This window comes from Teleopsis dalmanni, chromosome 2 (assembly GCF_002237135.1).
Source record: "Teleopsis dalmanni isolate 2A chromosome 2, ASM223713v2, whole genome shotgun sequence".
In the NCBI taxonomy this organism is placed as follows: domain Eukaryota; kingdom Metazoa; phylum Arthropoda; class Insecta; order Diptera; family Diopsidae; genus Teleopsis; species Teleopsis dalmanni.
The window spans coordinates 229,649,947-229,671,918 of NC_051847.1; the positions used below are offsets into that span (position 1 = coordinate 229,649,947).

The window sequence follows — 21,972 nt, forward strand, 5'->3', positions numbered from 1 at the left end:
CGTTAATATTTGGTAACTTTAAAATAAACCATATATAACAAAAAACAATAATACTAAAAACACTAAAAAATATTCCGGTGAACTGTTCAACATGCAAACCTTTTTCTAAAAATTAATTTTATTAACATGATGATCTTAAAATATATTTTTGATAAATAAAGTCTAGAGTTCTGTTGTAAAAAATCTTATTGACGCCTGATTATATCATAGTGCACTCGCACTGCTCAGTGCATTATTTTTAAATAATTTCAATAATTAATTATTAACTTGACGCTCGCAAAATATATTATAGACAAAGAATTTAATTATTGTTCATATTGTTGGCATCAGATTATACCATAATAAATTATATTATCACATTAAGGAATTTGTTTTTATAACATACATTGCTGTTTGATAAATAGGAAATAATGTTTAATTAACTCGTAATTGCATTTACTTCACAAATTATAAAGCTCATATGTAGTTAAATATAATGCCATGATACTAAAGTGATTTCATCTCAACACAACCAGTGACAACGAGTAAGGGGCACTAGTTCACAATAATCACTGGGCTAGAAACTCCACTTTACCCAAAATAGTTACCTTTGAGTGGGTAGAATGGGCCATAAATTCATTGAAACCCAACATATCACCAGGACCAGATGGTGTATTCCCAGCCCTAAACTCTAAAGGATCTGTTACACTGAAATATATTTTGGTTGAAATCTTCAGATCCAGTCTAACATTGGGATATCTTTCAAAGATAAGGCGAGAGGATAAGGTAATATTCTTATCAAAAGTAGGAAATAAACCCTCCGAATTTTCCAAATCCGCTTACAAATCTTCACCAGGGTTGAACACGCTACGTATATGACCCACGCAATAGACCACACAAACTCAGTACTCAATTTCACCAAGAAATACAGAGTCATCTTCCCATCAAGGGGGGAGTAGAATGTTAATTCAACATGGTTACATGACGACTCGCAAAAATAATATACATATGGGTCCAAAACGCTTCAAAGTATAGGAGCAAGAATAGTGGGAGCCAGAGCACACAAATCAATTACAATAAGCACAGACTCCACAATTTTCCATGCGGAACTGGAGATCTTATCCAAAAGAGGACTAAAGAGAGTTAAAATCAAAATATTCTCAGACAGTCAATCAGTACTCAAACACCTAAATAGCTACACATTCACATTAAAAGTCCTTGTAGAGTGTAACAATGGACTCAATCAACTGGCCACCTACAACCAGGTCTCTCTGATTTAGGTGCCCCGACATGAAGGACACAAAGGCAACGAGAAGGTAGACCTTTATGCCAAAAAAGGGGTAAAAGAGCTATTCATCAGCCCAACTCCTTTTTTTGGCTTCAATAAAAAGAACATAAAACAGGAGATCAAAAAATGAATCCAACAAAGTATCATCGAATATTGGAATGACACAGACAGCTTAAATCATTCCAAAAAATTTTTAAATTTTGATGAAAAAATGGCAAACATCGTTCTCAACCTAAACAAGAAGAGTCACGCCGCCTGCAATAAACACCTACACAAAATAAGTATACCTGACACAAATATTTGCAAATTCTGTTGTGATGAGGAAGAGAGTATATGGAACATCTGATCACCAACTGCGATGCGCTAGCCCACAGAATATTAACTAGAGGATGAAAACCTTCAAAAACTCTTTCTAAAGGAGCTGGTTCGATTTCTCGAGATACTAAATGTCTAAATACAAAAGGGTGCCTAATAGATCAAGCTGGTCGCAGTGCAAAAAGGCCTTAACCTAACTAATAAACTGTTACATTACATTACATGTGATACTTTACAACTTTAAAAAATCTCTTGTTAGTCAATATGACTAATTATTGTTAATTTAAACTTTGCATTTTGTTTAAATTTATAAAAAAAAAATTACTTAACAACTACAGAGCGTATGTGTCTCATAACTATGAGTTATATTTGGGGTGCTGAACTAAAATTAATTCGAGTACTTGTCCAACTTTTAAAGAAAACAATACGTTTATTTAACTAAATTTTGTATAACAGATTTTGACATGAAACGGTAACAATGTGAAGAATTTAATATGCGTGGACATGAAACGGCAACAATGTGTAGGCTCAAAAGCATAACAGCAGAGAACTTGAGCAAAAGATGAAGTGAGCACAAAGAATTGAGTGCATTGAGCGGCAAAAGAACTAACAGAATTAGGACATGAGTTCATTTATGTTGAAAATAACTTAAAATACACCATTTCAGAATGATGTGAACTGTCGAGGCGCGTAAACGTATTTTTCTGTAAGCGCCATTTTTATTTAAATATATAAATATTAAATAGAAACTGTAGAGTGTGAAGGTGCTGATAAAAACAATATATATATACAAACAAATTTTTGAAAATGAAATACTATAAATTAACTTGTTTTTCTGATTAAAAAAAGGTTTTGTTTTTTTAGTGTTTTTAAAATTGAACTGAAAAGTGTTTTGTTGCAATAAAAACAAATAAAAATATAAAAAAAAAATTAAATATGAAAAAAAATTAAATATAAAAAATCAATTTCATTTTTGCCATTTAAAATTGAATTTTAATTTTTTTTACCAAATTTATTTTCCCTTTTGTGTTTTTGTAATGATTTACTTCACGTGATCTGCTGCCACTGCGGAATGTTACCATTTCAGCCCAAGTCATGCCACGTACGAAACTTTACCGAAACATTCAGAAAATACAACAAAAATAAATAAAAAAATGAAGCAAAATGTAAAGTAGTATTTCTCATTTGAGCGAGGAAAACGTTTGAACGATTTCAAAGGATAAAATGTGTGCGTTTTGCTGTCTTTTCCTAAATGCTTTTGTGTTGGTGTTGGCACATGTGTTGGTTCAGGATTTCCACGTGTGATTTCAGTTTAAATTATTTATTTATGTATTTATATAAACATGGAGCAACAATATTGAGCACCTCCTCAACCCAATATTGTGAATCATTTACAAAGTTATGTTATATACATTTGCTCTGATCTTTCGATATATTTTTATTGCTTTCGTTTCGATATTCTTCAATAAGAATGTAGAAGAGGAAACGGAAGTGGACAGTAAATAAAATAGCCAAAGCTGCTATTAACTTCCTCAACCCAATATTGAGAATCATTTGAAAACTTGAAGAAAATTATATACACATAACCCGATTTAGTGATAAATTTTTATCGCTTATGTTTCGGTGTTTGTTTTTATATAAGAATGAAAAAAAAAACGATGGAAGGAGGACTGTAAATAAAAGAATTAAAGCTACTACTGACTGAGTAATTATAAGATCTTATATCTCTCTTAAGTCTTCTCAATATAATCTCTAGATTTGTACAAGATTTTAAATTGTGAAATATAGTATATTTTATTCGTAATCTTTATCTCCTAATGGATCACAGAGCTTCCGTTTAGTCCAGCACTTTCGCATAAGTTTTTATCCATATTTTCCAAGTTATCCATATTTTATTTTATAATCCATTTTTAATATCGCGATATTATAACCAGTATAATCCTATTTAGATGCATCACTAATGTCTCCAAACCGTGATTTCTGATTTGATTAGGAATATTTTTCTACTATAATAAGCATAAAAAACTATCCATAAAAAGTAAAAGTGCTCTATTCAATCATTTTTTTTTGTATCACTACAAAAGCACTAGCAAACATTATTGAAAAGCGACTTAATATATGTATAAATAAAATCACTTTAAGTAGTAAATTTAATCTTTATTCTTAAATAATAATAAATAAATTTAAACTTCTTTCAAAACAACGATTATAGGATATATTGAAGGACATGCATGACAAAAAATTTTATTTTTTAAATATATATATTCATATTAATTTAATAGTTATATTTTAAATATTGCTCACTTGAACTCACTTGTAAGCAGGCACTATTTCTTTATCCTTCAACCGATTGTAAACCAAGTGGCAGACAGAGACTGACTCTGTAGTTTTTCTGTTGAAATAATACAAAACTCATAGGAAGTGCACATTTAACTTAACATGCAGTCATTGTTATTTTGTGATTTCTGAAGTCTTTCCATATAAATATAGGACTGCATTCTGCAATTCAACGTTTAAAAATAGTCTGCGCTATTCTCGTGCTGACTGCCAAGTTATGATACATACGTATCATTACTTGTAAGCATACGTGAGCTGCTATCTGAAGCGGTTAACCCAACCCACACGGGTGACTTATAAACTCTAGCCATGAACCCTTTTAACCTTGTACGCTACTCGCACCATACTTGAGGCCCACATGCGACAGTTGTAGTAACAACAAAAGCAAGACGAACAAAAGATAAGACTGCGTTGGCAAATATGACACGACACGGCAATTCAGCGAATCAATCTGCAACTGAACATTTCCTTTGGCATTTATGTTCCAACAGACTTAAGTCTTGTCATATGACAGCTTTCTCATACTTAGTGGCTCTGTGCACTATTATTGGATGTGCTCTTTCATATCCGTCTAATGCGTATATTATTCCGTTTCCAAGCGGAAATTGGACATCTAATCGCTATAATCGCCTTAAATGCCGCATTTAGTTAACATCTCAATGCTAAGCGAGTGTGCAATGTTTGACTGGACAGAACGATTATGAGAATTACAGTACTCAACTCAAATGCTCAAATGCAAATGTCCTTATTAGTCCTTTTCGCTAGTTGTGCTTGCAAATAATTGATCGTTTGCATTCTATAAAATTGGAGCATGAACTTATGAATGACGATTATCCTTGGCGCTTTTCTTCAATAATCGTTTATCATGTCTTACTTGGTCTTGTGGATTTTTATGCTCCATTAACTTTTTTTTTTTCAAATGAAATTAGAATAGAAGCGTACATATTCTGCAAGTAGAAATATGATTTAATGAATTTTTGTTTATATTTGATGCAGCATAAAATTATAAAAAGTGCGGATCCTTTTAAAATTATTAAAAATTAACTAAAAAAAAAATATAAAAACCTAAAAGAACTGAAAAAAATAAATTATAATAATTCGTTCAACTGTATATTCGGCTGAGGCAGCAATAGTGTAACAGGATAATCCTTCAGGTAAGTGAAATGTAGCGTTATTTTTGTGAATCCTGCGTTTTTGTATTCCGCAATTGCAATTCGCATTCGAGCTTTTGGCACTAAGCCCAAGAAATTTCGCCCAACTTTTGACCTTTTAATGGCATCCTTCATTCTGAAGCTTTTACCCGTTTTATTGCTCGAAAGATACTTATTCGGAATGTGGGCTTCCTTTACGTTCGCATTTGTTTGCTTTTTTTTAAAATACTTTAATTTAAACATTTCATTTCCGGTCGAGTTTTTATGTGCCATGGCAGATGCCGTGCGAATCATTTGCCATAAAAAGGTCGAACTGTCGTCTGTTCAAATGATTTATTGTGACCTTGTACGAAGGATGAAAAACATAACCCAAAATTGCCAAAAGAATCAAAACAGAAAGAATTTAATATGCGAACAACAATGGAAGAAAAAGGAAAGGATAAAGGCAAAAGGACATAAAAATTTAATGTTTTATGTACGCTTTTGTTCTGCAAAAATAACTTTAACTTTAGCCTTAAATTTCGAAATTTATCATTCTGTGAAAGGACGAAGTGAGCCTGTAGTAGCTGTAGCTTTGTTAATATTATTCAGGTGACGGCAATTTCTCTTTTATCTCTGATTAGGCCATTAAGTTACTTAATTATTATTCCCAATTATTTAAATATTGCTGGAGAGGAAAATCAACCTTCAAGGCAAATCAAATACGTGAATCAATTCATATTTAATACCCAGAATATTGCACAATTAGGTAACGAGAAATATCGCTGAACATTCAATGAGAGAAATATCCTTTTCATTTAAGTTATAATATATTTTATTCACAATATAAAGGTTGAACAATATATTAAAATATGAGCTCTTTCTGCTGATATATAATGCACACAAAAATTCACTAAAAACGCCACTAAGAGGATGTGGTACAACGAGTACATCTTCCACTCATGTGGTTCAGTTAATGTGTTTAATATTTTATATGAATTTGAGTTAAATATTTACACTCTAGGGCGACCTTAACCACGCTTTTAACACAAACGAAATCCTTTTCATTGCATGACATTAGTCTAACGATGAGTGATGAAGGTCAAAGTTCTACAAGAATGTAATGGATGAGTTTGTCTACTTAAGAGTAGGTTAGATCGAGCCAGTGTATATTACGTACAAGGGAATGCATTAAAGATATTGGTCCATAGTAAATGAACTCCTCGTAGTCAGCGTTAATCTTTTGACATCAATAATCCTGAGCAATTTTGCTTTTGTGTCATTCCAACTGAAAAGGTTATTCAGTAACTTCAATAAATGGATTGTAAAATTGTTTGAATTCAAAAGCGGTGCATGCTTTGTGGGATTTTAGTACTCAATTAATATCTAAGACCTTAAAGTTAATTGGCTTTATAAATACTGAACATAAAGATTTTTACCCTAACTATATAATATCAAGTTAGAACCATATAAGACTACTGAACTAAAAACTCTTTATAGCAACTAATATAAATTTAATAAAAGTAATATTAGTAATCTCGGACGTCGTAATCTTCACGGTCAGCTAAGCTGATGTTAAGTCTCTGACAGGCGTTACATCGGCTTCTTTTATAATTCGAGAATACCTGCTTTCCCGAATCTGGACAAACAAACATCTTGAGCAACTGTAGAATAAACGAACTTGCCTAAACACTTAATATTAGTATTCCTCTAACAATGGTTAAACTGAAATTAAACATAAATACTAAAGGTTGGAAATCAAAGCTCGGGTGAATGAAAACTCTTGTCAGTTCACAAGATTTCCCTGGTCCAGATTGAGCAAAATTCACCCCAGTCATCTTGCTCAACTAAACCGGAACCTACTAATCACTATAGGTTCAGTACTGACACATCACAAAATACTAGGAAGACATGTAGTAAGACTTTTCTACCCGCTGACAACTTTTCTCGGCTTGTGCCTCTGTTGATGAGTAGGAATCTGTACTCCAAATATTTAAAATTCTTATTACTCCTTTTCTAACTGACTTAACAGAGCTGTCATGCTCCAAAACTAGGTACATAATCAAGTTTATGAACTTGTCAGGATGTTTCAATTTTACCTAATTTTACCTGTATACGCAGACTACCTCAGTATTTATAAATATTTTTGTGGTCTGGCGTGTGAACAACGTTTTTATCCACAGTATCACAAGAATCATTATTTACCCTCAAATGGGTATGGATGTACAGGGCCGTAACTTCACCTCACTTAGCTTAAGTTATTCTGGTCAGAGGACTAATCAAATAATTTGATCCATTAATGATGGATTTTAACAAAACGATGACCATTATCTTGTATCGAAAGTACAATTATACTAACTCATTAAGCTGAGTACTACTAATTCTACTTAATAAGACAACCGATCAGAAATAATAAAAATATAAATGTGATAGAGAATTAACCATATTAGCCAAGATGTAATCAGTATACAGATAAGTTTTATGTGCGAATTATTGAAATTAGAAAAAACAGATTCAAACTTAGATGTGAATACGCTTCAGAAAAAAAGGTATTGAGAAATTTAAATAATTCGTTGACGCCATATAGAACCATATAGAAGAAATAAAAATGGGACTATTGTAACCGTGGAGGCATGTTAGGCAGACAGTCAAATCACAATTGTTAATTTTAAAGTGCCGATATATGCAGATAAAAATATACATATATGTTATTAAAATAAGCGAATTTCGACTTTATTTAGTAAAAAACTATGTTTTGTCTAACGTGTCAAACAGGGTCTCTTGTTGTTAATGTCAAACTTTTAATTTATGTTGAAAAGAACAGTAATGCCATTTCATGACTCGATCATGACTATCTACATAACATAACCATTAGATTTCAATATCTCTTCGAAGTAAAATTTTTCCTACAACAAACTACTTTATTTCTTTCTATTATATATATTTCTTTTTAGATCTTTTTTTTATTAGGTAAATAATCTCGCTATTTTGCTACTTAACATTTTTTATAATAGCTTTTCCAAACATATTAACATAAACACAAAACGTATAATAAAAACAAAACCACACATACATATGTTTGTTACACCAAACATTACTTATAATTAATAAAAGAGAAAATACATTCCTCTTAAAATATACTAAGGTTCAGAAAAAAACTGCACCGCGCTTTGGGACTATGTTCAGTATTGAATAAATACAAAACATACAAAGAAATATAAAAATAAAAGAGAAAACAAAAACAAAATAATCATAACTCTTAAATTAATGCGTGCAAGCGGTTCAATAAAAAAAGTGAACCTCCAATGTTATGCAAAGTAAATACAAAAGAGAATAGAAATGACTGAGCGAAAATCGTTTTTCATTTGGCGAGAGGTTCACTCGACCAAATTGAACCGCAAGTTCATACAAAGCGTGCAAATACAATCAAAGTCACGGTTGCCATTTTATATGGGCAAATGGTTCAATAAAAAAATTGAACCGCTCATAGTAAATACAAAGTAAAAGAGTAAATGAACGCATGAGAGTTTTTTACTCTTATGTAAAGGTTGGAAATAAACCAAAAACAAAGTCATTATTGCAATTTTATACTAGCAAATGGTAAAAGTAAAGAAAAAAATTAAAGAAATTTGAAGTGAAAAATAATATTTAGAAATGAATTAATGTGTGATTAAAGATTTCATTCAAATATCTTTTTTTAAACGATCTGAAAAAAAGGTGTTAATTCATAAAATGAATAGACGAACTCCAGATATGAAGAATTTGGTACCTGTTGTAAAAATGTCGAAATCTGTGGTATGTCGCCGTTTTCCTACAGCTATTTACCATAAAAACCAGTGGATCACAGGCTGCGAACATTTAAATAAATTGTTTTGTTTGTCTTGGACGCTATTTGCTTGGGGAAGGGACAAAACTCAGGAGTAGGGGGAGTACGTTATAGTTGGAATTCTGTTTTGATCAAATTGTGAACACCTTGCCAAAAAGCTGACCCCTCGCTACTGCCATCAAATTATATTTATCTCAGGTATTACAAAAAGTATATTTTGCTATTTCTCAAGATATTTAGTGGTTTGTTGGATTGTTGGATTTAAAAATTCCTTCAGCTGTTTCTCCTTGATATCAAGGAATATCGCGATATCATCGATGTTCTTAATGTAAATTTGTGTTTGATATAATTTTTTACTAGAGCTACTCATGGGTACAATATCCAAGTGAAGTGCCAAGGAAAAAAATAAATATTCTCTCAACACCTTTTAAATTAATATTCCCGTCTTACGAATTTCGTATACATTATTATTATTACTTTTTTTGAAAGGACGTGCTTCTGACGGAGTCATTATTCATAAGTTACTAGTAGGCTGTTCGCGGTACTTCGCATACCAAATGTCTGCTTATGGCACTAATATCACTTACAATAACAACTACAACAACAACAACGACCCAAATTAACTGTTATTAATATAAAAGTTGGTTGCATTTGCATTTACGTGACTCTATTTGAGGCACATGTAAGCCTTCCGATGGCGCAATGAAAAGGGTTTATTTAGGTCACTCGTCATAGGGAAAAACTCTTGAGTCAGCTAGTGGCAAATACACTGCGAACAAGGAAATATACGTAGACCCACACGAATCTATACTCTTAAGTACGTAAGATTGATTGAAGAATTGGTTCACCCTAATATATTTAAATTCCATTACGTATAAATAAATAAATAAATTTATATAAAATACGAAATATTGCTTCATTTTAAATAAAGTACAAAAGCAGCAATTGAAACAAATAAGCAATTTAGGCATTAGGCATTCGATATTCGACATTCGGAAAGGCATTAAATTGGGCTGTGGGCGTTTTGGCGTGGTCTAAAAGGATTATGGGCCAATGGGCCAATTTTCATGGTATTCCGGCGCTGACACAAATGGGCAACAATTAATTTGCATGACCACTAATACAAATTATGCGTACAAAAACTAAAAAAGGAGAAAAAATTGCCTATTAAGTCGGCGCCATTTGTTTATCATTCAATGGTAGTGCGAGTACTTGTCTCCATTGCCTTCGTCACTGCCTGGTGAAATCCTTTCGTATCCTATCCTTTGCTTGCATTTAGCGCACATTGAGCTCTTCCCCTCCCAACAACGCAGTAATGCCAACGAATCTATTCTCCTGGGCTCTTGTGCGAGGTGGCAGATACATTATGCATATTATTCACCCGTTTACAGTCATTATTCTACAAAATTTGAAAGCTTATTACACAGTTAAGCATGGGGCATTGGCACTGTGCACTAGCACAGGCAGAGGCACAAGCTCTATTCCCAGTGCAAAAATAATAAATTGCGCATAAACGAATTTGGCACAAAATTCATTTACAAAATTGTTCCTTGCAATGTCGGTTTTATACGATATCAAATGGAAGATACATTGCGAGCAATTCGAATATATTACTTTAATGTCGTATATCCTTCTAATTACTTCTATTTTAAACTGACATTCAAAATCATATTACAAATTACAATTACCATTGCCCGAATTGTGAAAATTCCTTTTAAGACAAAGTGTAAATTAAGGAAAGAAAATGAGATCACAGAAATTTTCGAATATCTTTATTATATACTTCTCTCACGTAGACCGAAAACTTAAATATCCTTTCTATAAGCTGCATAAGTGATCACAGACTTCTTTTTTATAATGCCCCAAAGAAATATACTATTATAGACAAAACTTTAATAAATTTGTGATTGGAACTATACGTATTCACACTATGTTCTTTCTTTTGTGCATTCTCTTTCTTTTATCTTTGCTCCTTTTCTTGTTTTTTCATTCCTTACTGCCTTTGTTCATTTTCTCGTCTTACATTATTTTGTGGATTATATGCTTCTAGTATGGCACTGATTGGTTCATTGAAATAAAAGTATAGCTCACTTTAGTTTAGGAGTATAGAACTATTGCAGGGAAACTCCAATCTTCATCTAATCTTTATCTTCATCTTTATCTGCGATTAAGAGCGTATCTACTACTCAGTAAAGGATATTCTATTATTGCTGTGTGAAGCGAGTTAAGGAATGAGAAATATGTGTTACATTTGATTTTTCGGTATTTATTTCTGATTATGTTTCTTTTTAACACCATCATACCTATCTTCTCATCATACCCGCTTCAAACTATAGGTATAAACTGTGTCTGACAGCTTTATATTGATAAATAATCTTGAGGAATGTGAAATACTTAAAAAATAGATACATTTTTATTTAATGGAAGTAGAAAGTGCAGAGACACCTCACATTAATTATATTTGCATTTGTCTAAGCGAAGTGCCACTATAATTTAACCCTCGAACGAAGTTCCCCAACAAAAAACAACTTGTGTCAATGTAAAGTGATAAAAAAGTTACCTTAATTTACTTCTATTACTCATATTTTTTACAATTACTAATTGTCAAAGTTACTTTTTCAAAATGTAGCCTAGAAGTACGTTTGTTCGAGTAGATTAAAATGTATCTGAACTTGCTAATGTGTTCATGTCATCGGTCACAAGAGCGACAAATGATTCCCATAGGTAACTGGGCATGCCAAAATTAGTGTTTACGCATTCACCTAAACAATATTAATTAAAAAAAGGTTGTTTTAAAAATATGAGCACCCACTCACCTCTTCACCTGCGCCTGTACATACACACGTTGCATGTATCCTCATATGAAAGTATCTGCGCACTTATAGACGCAAACATTTACAACTATTCACTCAAGTCTCAAGTACTTCTGTTCTCTCATTGGCGGTTTATGTTGTATGAGAATTATTTTTTAATTAAATATCTGTGTGTTTGGAACTTATCACTATTGTAGTTTGGTATTTGCGGGCACCAGATACAGCTAGAGCCAACTGAGTCTTTGGGGATGCTCTGTGCTTTGTTAAGCGACGATACTTCTACTTAATTTGCACTTAGTGTTTGTACCATCGAAATTAGTAAATAACTTGTGAAATATATTTTAATGAAAGATATTTAACGGTATGAAATCATTTTAAAATTTGGGTTTTATATAGGACATCTCCTTTTTATCTTTCGTATGAGAATGGGAGCGCAAAAGTAATGGAGAGGAAGCATGTTTATATGCAATTTCACTGGATTGCCAACTTAATTGATGCTTCTTTAGGGAATTAAAAACATTGCAGTTCCATTAATCCATGTCAGTATACTTCTCCAAGGCATATATAATTATATTCGATCCTTTAGGGTAGACGATTATTTGATCGTCTGCATCGTATGGCCCTTACAGATTTGTAAATTCTTGTTGATCTGTTTTATTGTGTGAAAAAAATGTAGGCGTAAACAGTACCTAATATTAAACACACCTCGAGATTTAAATCAAGCTTATTCTGTAGATATTATTGCTATATTCGTAAGTTCCAAATGTATTAGTGTTTGTTTTTTTTACTTATGGACAACTGATTAAAATTCTGACTTTTCAGAAGTATTGCGCAGTAAAAATATTTAATTAGAATGAGATTATTCTTATTTCAAAATCAAAAAGTTATTTCAAGAACTTATTTTTATGTGATTTATGTCTGCTTATGCATTGCATTTTAATTAAACTTTTAAATATTCTTTATAATTAAATCAATTCAAATTAAATGCTTTGCATCAATATTAAAGATCAAGGTTATTAAAATCTTGACTAAATAAATTAATAACAATAAATAATGCAAAAAGTATTTTCTTTATGGTCTTGATTTCGTCTTTTTGACTAAAGTTCCTAAAAAGGTTATAAAAACATCGTTATCATTGAAATAGTAAGAAATATGCATATTTAATATTGATTTGATATAAAATTAATTTTAAAATTTGTGTCCAATATTATCACTTTGTTCATAAATAAAAAGAAAGTATAGAATATATTCTTTTAGGTTCTCAATGTCATTTAATAAAATAATTCAATCATAAAAACGTGTCATAGGCAGTGCCCAACTTTATTCAACTCTTAAAACTTAAAAATAAAACCGCTTCACCTCAGCCACTTATACAATCACACTGAGTTTAAATATATACGTAAAAACTAACAAAAGTCAAAGTGACTGCTAACAAGACCGAAAAACTAAAAATTAAGAATTAATATAAATTAAGAAATTGCTAACTAACTGCACTAAAAATTTGGCATGGAAATGAGAAAAAACAGAATTGATAACAATGTTTTAGGGAACTTTTTAGGAAACCTTTTCTCTGTGGTATTTAAAAAATATTAAATCACGTGCAATGATATTAAGTGTAGATTGGCTTTGTGTAATAACACACGGTGCAACGGTTCAAAGTTGTCAGGGTTCCATTTCTTGACGCTTGTAATCTGAAAATTATAAACGGATAATTAAACCAGCGGATGTTTCGAAAGATATTTCGACGTTATCCAAAACAGATCTATGGTTAGCCCAAGGGTTTTTTTGATTAGTTGAGTTTCTTTTAGATTAGAAAATATTCTCAATATTACCAACGTTTTCTATTAGAAATAGATTTTTGTCATATGACAAAATTCTTAATTATAAAAAAAACTAAATATATTTTTTTTCTGAAAAGGGATTTTTTACTACATAAAACTCCTTAAGCACAAGTTGATGTATGTGTTCGAATAAAAAATAGAATAAGTTATATACTCTTCATTTCATACCGAATGGTTACTCCCTCCACTTTGATATTGTTTATTCTGAACAGAACTGAAGTTGGGTAAACCACATAAAAGCCGCCACACAAACTTAAGTGTAAATAAAAAAATTCTGAATCCTGTTCCTTTAGACTAACAACCAAGCAACTAACCGCAAACAGATTAAGCCACTATGGCCGTTTTTATATGATTCGAAACTATAACTCAAAAACTGCATTGAAAAAAAAACTCATTTAATTGAAGTTGAAGCTTTTGCTTCTTTAATTGTTAATTTTTTCGACATATTTTTATATTTGTCGCATTAATAAACCAAAAATATACCGCATCAGAGTACGCAACATGTACGTGCAGCCGTCCACATCCGCAAGCAATTCTGGAGGCACTGAATCCGCCCGGTAAACAAAGTCATGAATCGCCATTTGCCACGCCATATTTCGTGATTTTCGTTTTTGATATGAAATTCTTCTATTGTAATTTCTTCAGCATTGTTATTATTTATTGTGGCATGGATGGTAAGCAATATTTGCTTTAATTCGTGCCATACTTTTAGGCATTTAATGCTTTTTATTTATACAATTTACACAATTTACACAATTTTTAGTTTTTGCGTACTGCGCTGCTGAGCTAACATAAAGCAATTTTATTATGTCGACGACTGCACACCAACAACAACTACAACAACAACACCAACGAGAAATTAATAACCAAAAATACAAAAATAAAAGCAATTGCGCCGCACAGTTGTGTGCAGCATTAAGTGGGTTAAACATATACGCAAATTGTTGACAGTGAGGGAACTAAGCAGAGTCGAATCAAATTGATTACACCATGCAATCCTTATAAATCATAATGAGCGCTTTGAGTTGTTGTTGCTGACGACGGTGTGTTAGTTTGTGCACTACATAGCAAAATTATTTGTAGCATATTTTCAGGCATGAAATGAAATAAACACCATTCTTCTTTTGTTTCACATTATGGGAATGTATATATTTTTTGTTTATAATATATTGCATGCAACAAGGAGAACAGAAAAATCTATTACAAAATAAATACGCCAAGAGGAGGAGGTGTTCATTCATGTTCCAGATTATTATGAAATTAGGTAAAAATTTTTATGAATCACAATAAATTCTAGCAATTAGAGTCTAATACGAAAAACAAGGTGCATAAATTTACACAAAACATTTTTTACAAATCATTAAAATTAGCATAGAAAAACCCTTTAAAGTGATTAACATAAAAAAAATATGTAGAGCAAAAACTAAAGGTTTAGTGAAACTTTAATATCGTTACTATCCATATATTGTTAGGTGAATAACTAACTTATAAATCAATTAGTTGCTGTTAAATAAGTTGAAACCTTAAAAAGGTAATTTGAGAGTTTTTACTTTTGTATTCAGAAATGGAGTATTTGCAATGAAGTTTTGCCATATAAATTTATTTTGATATATAACAGATTGCTATTAAAATCCATATTTCGATATAACTTAGTATCACTGTTCGATTACGACTTCTGGAACATCGCAATTCAACGACGAATTATTGTAGCGCTCGTCATTGAAAGTAACTTTCTCTAGTAGACTATATTTCCATGTAGCTTGGTTCACGTTGTACATAATTTAAAATTGTTGGCTTTTTGCATTTCACATTATTCGACTAGGCCCGTAAGTTGAAAGTATTATTTTTCCTAATTATTTCAATATTTGCATTAAATAATTTTGAAATGAGTTTAGATAATAATAGCTAAATTTTAAATTTGTATCTTAAAGCAAAAGTGCTAATTTAATTTGCATTTAAATGTTATTATTTTCACATCCTGACCAGGTATCCTGACCATATTGCTGCATGTAAGTTAAGTGCATGCAATTATATTGCATATAAATCAGCCTTAATAACACCCCACAATGAACTACCAAATAAATAAATAAATAAACGTACAAATACATTAACACCTAACACACATGCAAACACACAGTGACACTTGCTCGAATTTGCATAAAGAAATTTATTGAAAGTAATCTGAGGAAATATCGGGCCGAAAGCCGTTCTTGTTTGTCACACTTTGGGGAAAAAATATTTTCGAAGGATTTGTTGTAAACTCTATACGACACATACATAAACACGCACTCAGATTCACGTATGTGTATCGGTGTGTACCGTTTAACGTCACGAATCAATAAATTTCATACCTGGTCTGAATATTGGACTCGGTGTACCCAAGGAATTTACGCCTTGGCAATTTGCCATTTTCTGGGTTTGTTGGTAATTTCATTGTTTTGGTTACACACTCGATTACTGAAATTACAATTTAGCAACGTTTGTGTCGGTAAAAGGGTGTATGTGTGTGTATATATATTTGTTTGATACTGATACTGCTTAGTAGACATGCAGATAGATACGAGACAACTGCATGGATATCCAAATTGTGCACTTAAAAATGTTGTATGTGACCTTCAGCCCATCAATTGATTGGCATTAAAAAAACGAAATATTTTTAGAGCTAAATGTGATTAAAACACAAAAGATATTTATTAAAAAATGTAAAGATTTATTTATATATCCACGGATGAATGCTAAAAATATTTAAAGAGGAATCCATTTTAATATCGTTAACCGACATCAAAGCCAAAGGATGCGTTGTAGGAGGATTTTGTTGCATATGCGAATAGTATTGCAAAGGTTGTTGTATAGCATATCCTATTTTTAGGTTAATTAACTTAAGGGGTTTTATAGTACCACTTAAACATCAAAGTCAACTTATGTGCAAATAGATCGATGCGATACGATGCATTGAGATGATTTAGATCAATTTTTGATTACCTATTGTCATGCTTTGAACAATAATAAATATACGTTGTACTATATATGCGTAGGTATTTCTACAAAATATATATATGTGGATTTTGTGCCACTAAAACCCATATACTAACCCTCGCTTTAATCTGGGAAAGACTTCAAGATTTAAGCTAACATAATAACATCTCACATAGATGTTTAGTAACAGTACCTGATACACCACAACAAAGTCCTCTAAACTGCAGAATTGGTGGCGTGTACAGAAAAGGCTTATGGAGTAGACAGATCTCTATTTCAATCTATACTGAACTAAGACTAAATGGAAGTTTTGTTTCGAACTCTAAAAAGTTCTTAATTATAGAAATAATTTTGTAAAATAATTTTTCAAATTTTTGTTAGTGTCCACATAGAAGTCAGGATCTTCTGCTTTGCTTATTATATTTTATTAATGATCAAATTATAAGGTCTCAGACGTTTAATTTAATGTTTGGCTCTTCACATATTTCCACATCACAGGTATCTATAAATGTTTCTATGAAGTGACTTCCATCACAACTGTGGTTTTTTTCTATTCAGCCATGTATTGCATTTGCTGTCGATTTTCGGACAAAACTTGACAACTGAAAACCTGACATAATCTAGTGGTCTTTTGTTTCAAGACTGTAGTTTTGAAGTATTAATCATACCGAAGTAAGTGACACTCGTTTCTTTTACGTCAAGTTACCATTGATTAAAGCATTGACATTGAAATAATCACATATCTTAATATCTCAAAATTTATTGTTATTATTTGGGACCATTATTTAAACACTAAAGATCAATCATGATCACAGTGTTCCGCTCGCTGGACGGTAGTACCTCGTTTATTTGCAACTTCACCATTATTTACATTTATTAAAGTTATTATTCAAAAAATTTTAAATCACTGACAAAGTCTTAAATATTCTAATAAGTGTATTAACCTAATTTAATTAACAAAATCATTGTAAACTTAATTTGTAGTGTTCTATTAATTTGTAGTGTTCAAAATATTAAGGCCTAAAAATTTAAAATTTCCTCAAACACTTCACCAGTTTGAACTCTTTTATTCAAAAACTCAGTTTGATGGCGATTTTTCATGTTTTATGTTAATAGTCAAATTCACCATTTGCACAAATCTTAGTTATCCTCCAAGGATATCATTCACTATTGCCCCAACAATTCTGTTTTTCTTCACTGGAGCTGTTGCCGTTTAACAATTTTGTTTACAGTTCCCACTCGAGTCAACGACATTTGTAATTCTATCCTTTAACTGCGCTCATATTTTTGTGCCCTCTTGGTTCAGTTAAAAAATTGTTTCCTTCACATTTTCAGCGCCGGCTCCAGTGAACCTGAAAGAAAAACTGGTGCCTGTGAAAATTGTTTTCTTATTCATGCTCGGATACGCTTAGGGACATTAATTTAGTTTTTCTCATATTTTCATATATTTCGGTGTCCTGTGCATACAAGTTTGTTTGACATGCCAACCTCTTCTCTTATTTATGACCATTCTGCAACCAAAGGATATTTGATGGCGTCTTTCTATTTGCTATTTATGAGAAAAATGACATATGTTCTTGCTTTTGCTCATTTAACGTGCTTATTCATGACTTGTCTTTGCAATATCAATATGGTTTGGTATCATTTGAAAACAAATATAATCTGAGAATGAACAGGTTGCGAATAAAGTAATGAGAAGCGAAAAAAATCAATTGATTTTGTGAATAAATAACATTAGCCTCAAACCAAACCGTGTGTCATATTAATATAAGTTATTTCGCTTCTCTTCCCTTCCCTTCTCTGTTATGTCCTACGAATATCAAGCTGTTCTCTTTAGCTTAGCATTTTATTAAGCTTAGTTATTTTCTACTTTTTCTGTTCATTACCTACCACTTTTCTCCGTAGGTTAGTTTAGATTGGAGTGACAGCCTTGTGTGAAGCTCACTTAAGCCAAATAATTTTCCGTTCGGATGTTACAGATAAAACCATTTGTCCATTGAACCATTTGTCCAATTCTGACGCGCCATGCACCAACATCTCCTATTACTATAATCATATCCTTTACTATCAATTTTCTCTTTTATTTCTATATGGACAGAATGACAAAAGTGCTTCAAAGAAGAATCTCTTCTTTCGCACCCAAAAGCATGGACCTGATTAAGAACGCAGTTGAGAAATCTAAGCATGTACTATTTGTATTTAAATAATAATTTACAATTTTTTGATTCTTAAGAAATAGTGAAAATATTTTAAAAAATATGGAAACGTTCTCAATACGTTGTTGACTTAAATTTTCTTGTGAATTTGTCATCCCGTTTTTGGTTTCTTCAATATGTACAATATGTACAATGACGTCATTCTATAATATCGCGATCTTAACTAATTTATTTGTCATCAAAAAATATAAAAAGTGTGCAAATATTTTACATCCTTTATAAGATACTCGTGTAAAAGCATTATTGACCTAATCTAGCATGGGGGCGTGATTGGCAGAGTTTTCAATAATTTATGAAATTTCTATTGAAGCATTTGTTATATAAAAATATAATCGAAATTTCTCATAAATCAGCTACGATTTAATATTTTATAACAATTGACTTATTTATGAAGTAAAGGATAATAGAAAACCCATTGTAATAAGTTGGAGTTACTTACTTACTGCATGTCGTGATTTCGAAAGTTAATTGAAAATAACTGAAAAACGAAACGTAAAAATAACAAAAAGTATATTTTTAAGTTTTATTTAGAGTATAATTTTAATTAACTTATTATTTCTTAGAGAAAATACTTAAATTATTTATTTTAAAGTGACTGGTGTTACTTTAACATTGGGACCACATGCCGTATGAGTAACGCCAATTAGTATGCATTCATATTGTTGTCACTTAACGCAATGCACTTAATTAGCTTTAGCTGTAATTTTGAGCACATATCCTTTTAAATTATTTATTAGCGCTTTAAAATACATTTTTTACAATTACGGAACAATGTATGTACTAATTTAATTACCAGCTCGACCACGGTTGGGCATAACATGTCATCCGACACTTCTGTCGCGCTAATTCCCAAATTTAATTTCCGCCAATTTATTCCACATTTTTTACGCTGTCATTTTATTTAATTTATTTATTTTTTTTATTTTTTTATTTTTTTGTTTTCTTATTTAATTCGTTTCAGTTTTACAGTTGCAGATACAAATGCTATTTAACGTATGTTTCATGCCAAACCCACTTTTCAAAATTGTTTGTCCTGTTTGAACTAACCACGCTGCGCTAATGCAAGCCCTGCAAGCCCAGCAAGCCCAGATACGGTGTTGACTTCACCGTATCTGTGAATACGAAGTGTGTTCATATTTCAACTGCAAGTTTTGAGTTCTAGCTTTAGCTTTGTTTCTATGTTATATTTTGACCCAAGAGTGCGGAAAAACACGTAGTATCTGAAATTTGTAAAGCAACAGAAAAATATTTCCTCTTTCACCGCAGTTTGGGCACCACATCCACGTCGGTAATTAGCAGGAAGGGAAAGTATAGCAGCCCAATTAAAAGCCGACACTCTGACAGACGTCAAAATGACAACTACAATTTGCCACTTTGGCTGAACTTATTCACATTTCCTTCAAAATATTGTGGGCGTTCCTCACTGCCGTGCCAATTTCGGCATATATTTAATGTCCTTTTGTGCTGTCGTCTTGGGTTTCACTGCTGCCTGCCCCAAATCAATGCGGCGGCTTGAATTTCAGTAAACAGAACGCACCTTTTTAAGCTCGAAAATTGTTTGCTGTCGTTTAAATTTTTTACTTCAATTTTATTTAAATTGCACTTGGAAGGTGTGTGTAAATAAAATTATAAAGCCATTAGGGCTTTAAGATATAAATTTAGACTCATTAAGTTATTAGCAGCGAAAAGTTATTAGCTGTAAGCTTTTAAAGAGAAATTGTATTAAAATATCATTTTACCGACTTCTATTTATTTTTATGTGAAAATAAGAAGGATTGCATGTTTAATACTCCTGTTAAGCCTCATACTTTTCCTCGAGCTCTAAATTTGATTTTTTTCTGTGTTTAAAAGAAAATATGAAAACCATGAAATATGAGATTAAACCTGTTCGTTGGGAGCAAATCAATATAAATATGTGACAATTCTTCTTATTCTTCATACTTCTTCTTCATATATTTAAGAACAATAGAAAAGGGATTGCGCTGTCTTGTTAGGATATTTGTCTTTAACTGACCTATTATTATTCCTTATTATACCAAATTTATTTGTAGTTTACAGTCTATAATTGAGAAATGATTTGATATAATTTTAAAGACCCGAGACCTTCAAAACAAGTTTTTTTTCTACAATGATTTAGATTTTTTGTTGCTTATGGTTAGTAACGCTATGACCACAACTTCACCGATGACAAGATATCATGTTGCATTTGCTAAAGCTTGACCTCATTAGTCAGAAAGCTCCTAATTCCCAGACATTTAGGTTGAAGGACACATTTCTTAAGAAATTCTATTGGTCTATTTCTATTCACAAAAATTCTGCGTTTTCCTTAAAAATGTAGATTACATCTTATATACTCCAGAGTATTTCTAAATTTATATGACATATTTTACAAAAAGAGTGATTAACGATGATAAGTGGAGAGGAATGCAGTATCTGCTTTACTTTATAAAACGCAAACTACAACAATTTTTTCAAAATTCAAGTCAATGTAGGGTTTTCCAGGCACAAATTATTAAATTTAGAAAATTTTAATATATATCTAAAGGTTGATAGTTAAACCGAAATAAACTATATAAATTAATCCAATTTATATGTAAGAGAGTGGTGAATTATTATATATACATTTTTGAATCACGTTTTAAATATAGTCCCCTAACAATCTCAGAAAGTTATAACTTGTCTCAATATGGATAGTCAAGCCGAATTAAACAATATAAACACAGTTCAGTTTTTATCTAAGGAAGTGGGTAATTTTCATATATAAATCTGTAAACCTGATATAAACGTTATAGGGTTTAAATACAAAAAAAATTTGATATTTTAAGAAAAATATGGCATATCTTCTTTGTTGGTACTGCATACATTTATTCTGCATACATTTATCAACGTCTTATAAACCTAATAATTTATTGATTAATGTAATAAGTTTATACAGAAATGGTTTTAAATGAAAATCAAAGGGAAATTCCTACTGTTTGCAATGTATTTAGCGCAGTTTTTGATTTTTATTACAAAATGTTTGCCTTGTTGATTGTAGTTGACATTAAAAATATTATTAAATTAACCAATAATGATAATATGAAATATTTTCCTATACAATAAATACTTTTATATAAATACTTACGAATTGTGTGTACATGTTTTGTTCCATATTCGAGAAAATAAAGACACTTGATTATTGCTTGAGAGCAGTTGTGAGCACCATGTAATGAACTTGTTCTGGGGAGTAGAGTGCATTGAAATATGTATTT

The 21,972-nt window shown here is 31.3% G+C and overlaps 1 protein-coding gene across 3 annotated transcripts in view; it reads left to right on the forward strand.

The window, feature by feature from the left end:
• The first annotated feature begins 4,941 nt into the window (after window positions 1-4,941).
• Window positions 4,942-21,972, forward strand: part of LOC119679109 — a 43,987-nt gene continuing 26,956 nt past the window's right edge. For all 3 annotated transcript variants that reach the window (XR_005252388.1, XM_038091287.1, XM_038091288.1), the window contains exon 1: window positions 4,942-5,073. The gene's annotated coding sequence lies outside the window, so the exon portion shown is untranslated. The remainder of the gene's footprint in view (window positions 5,074-21,972) is intronic.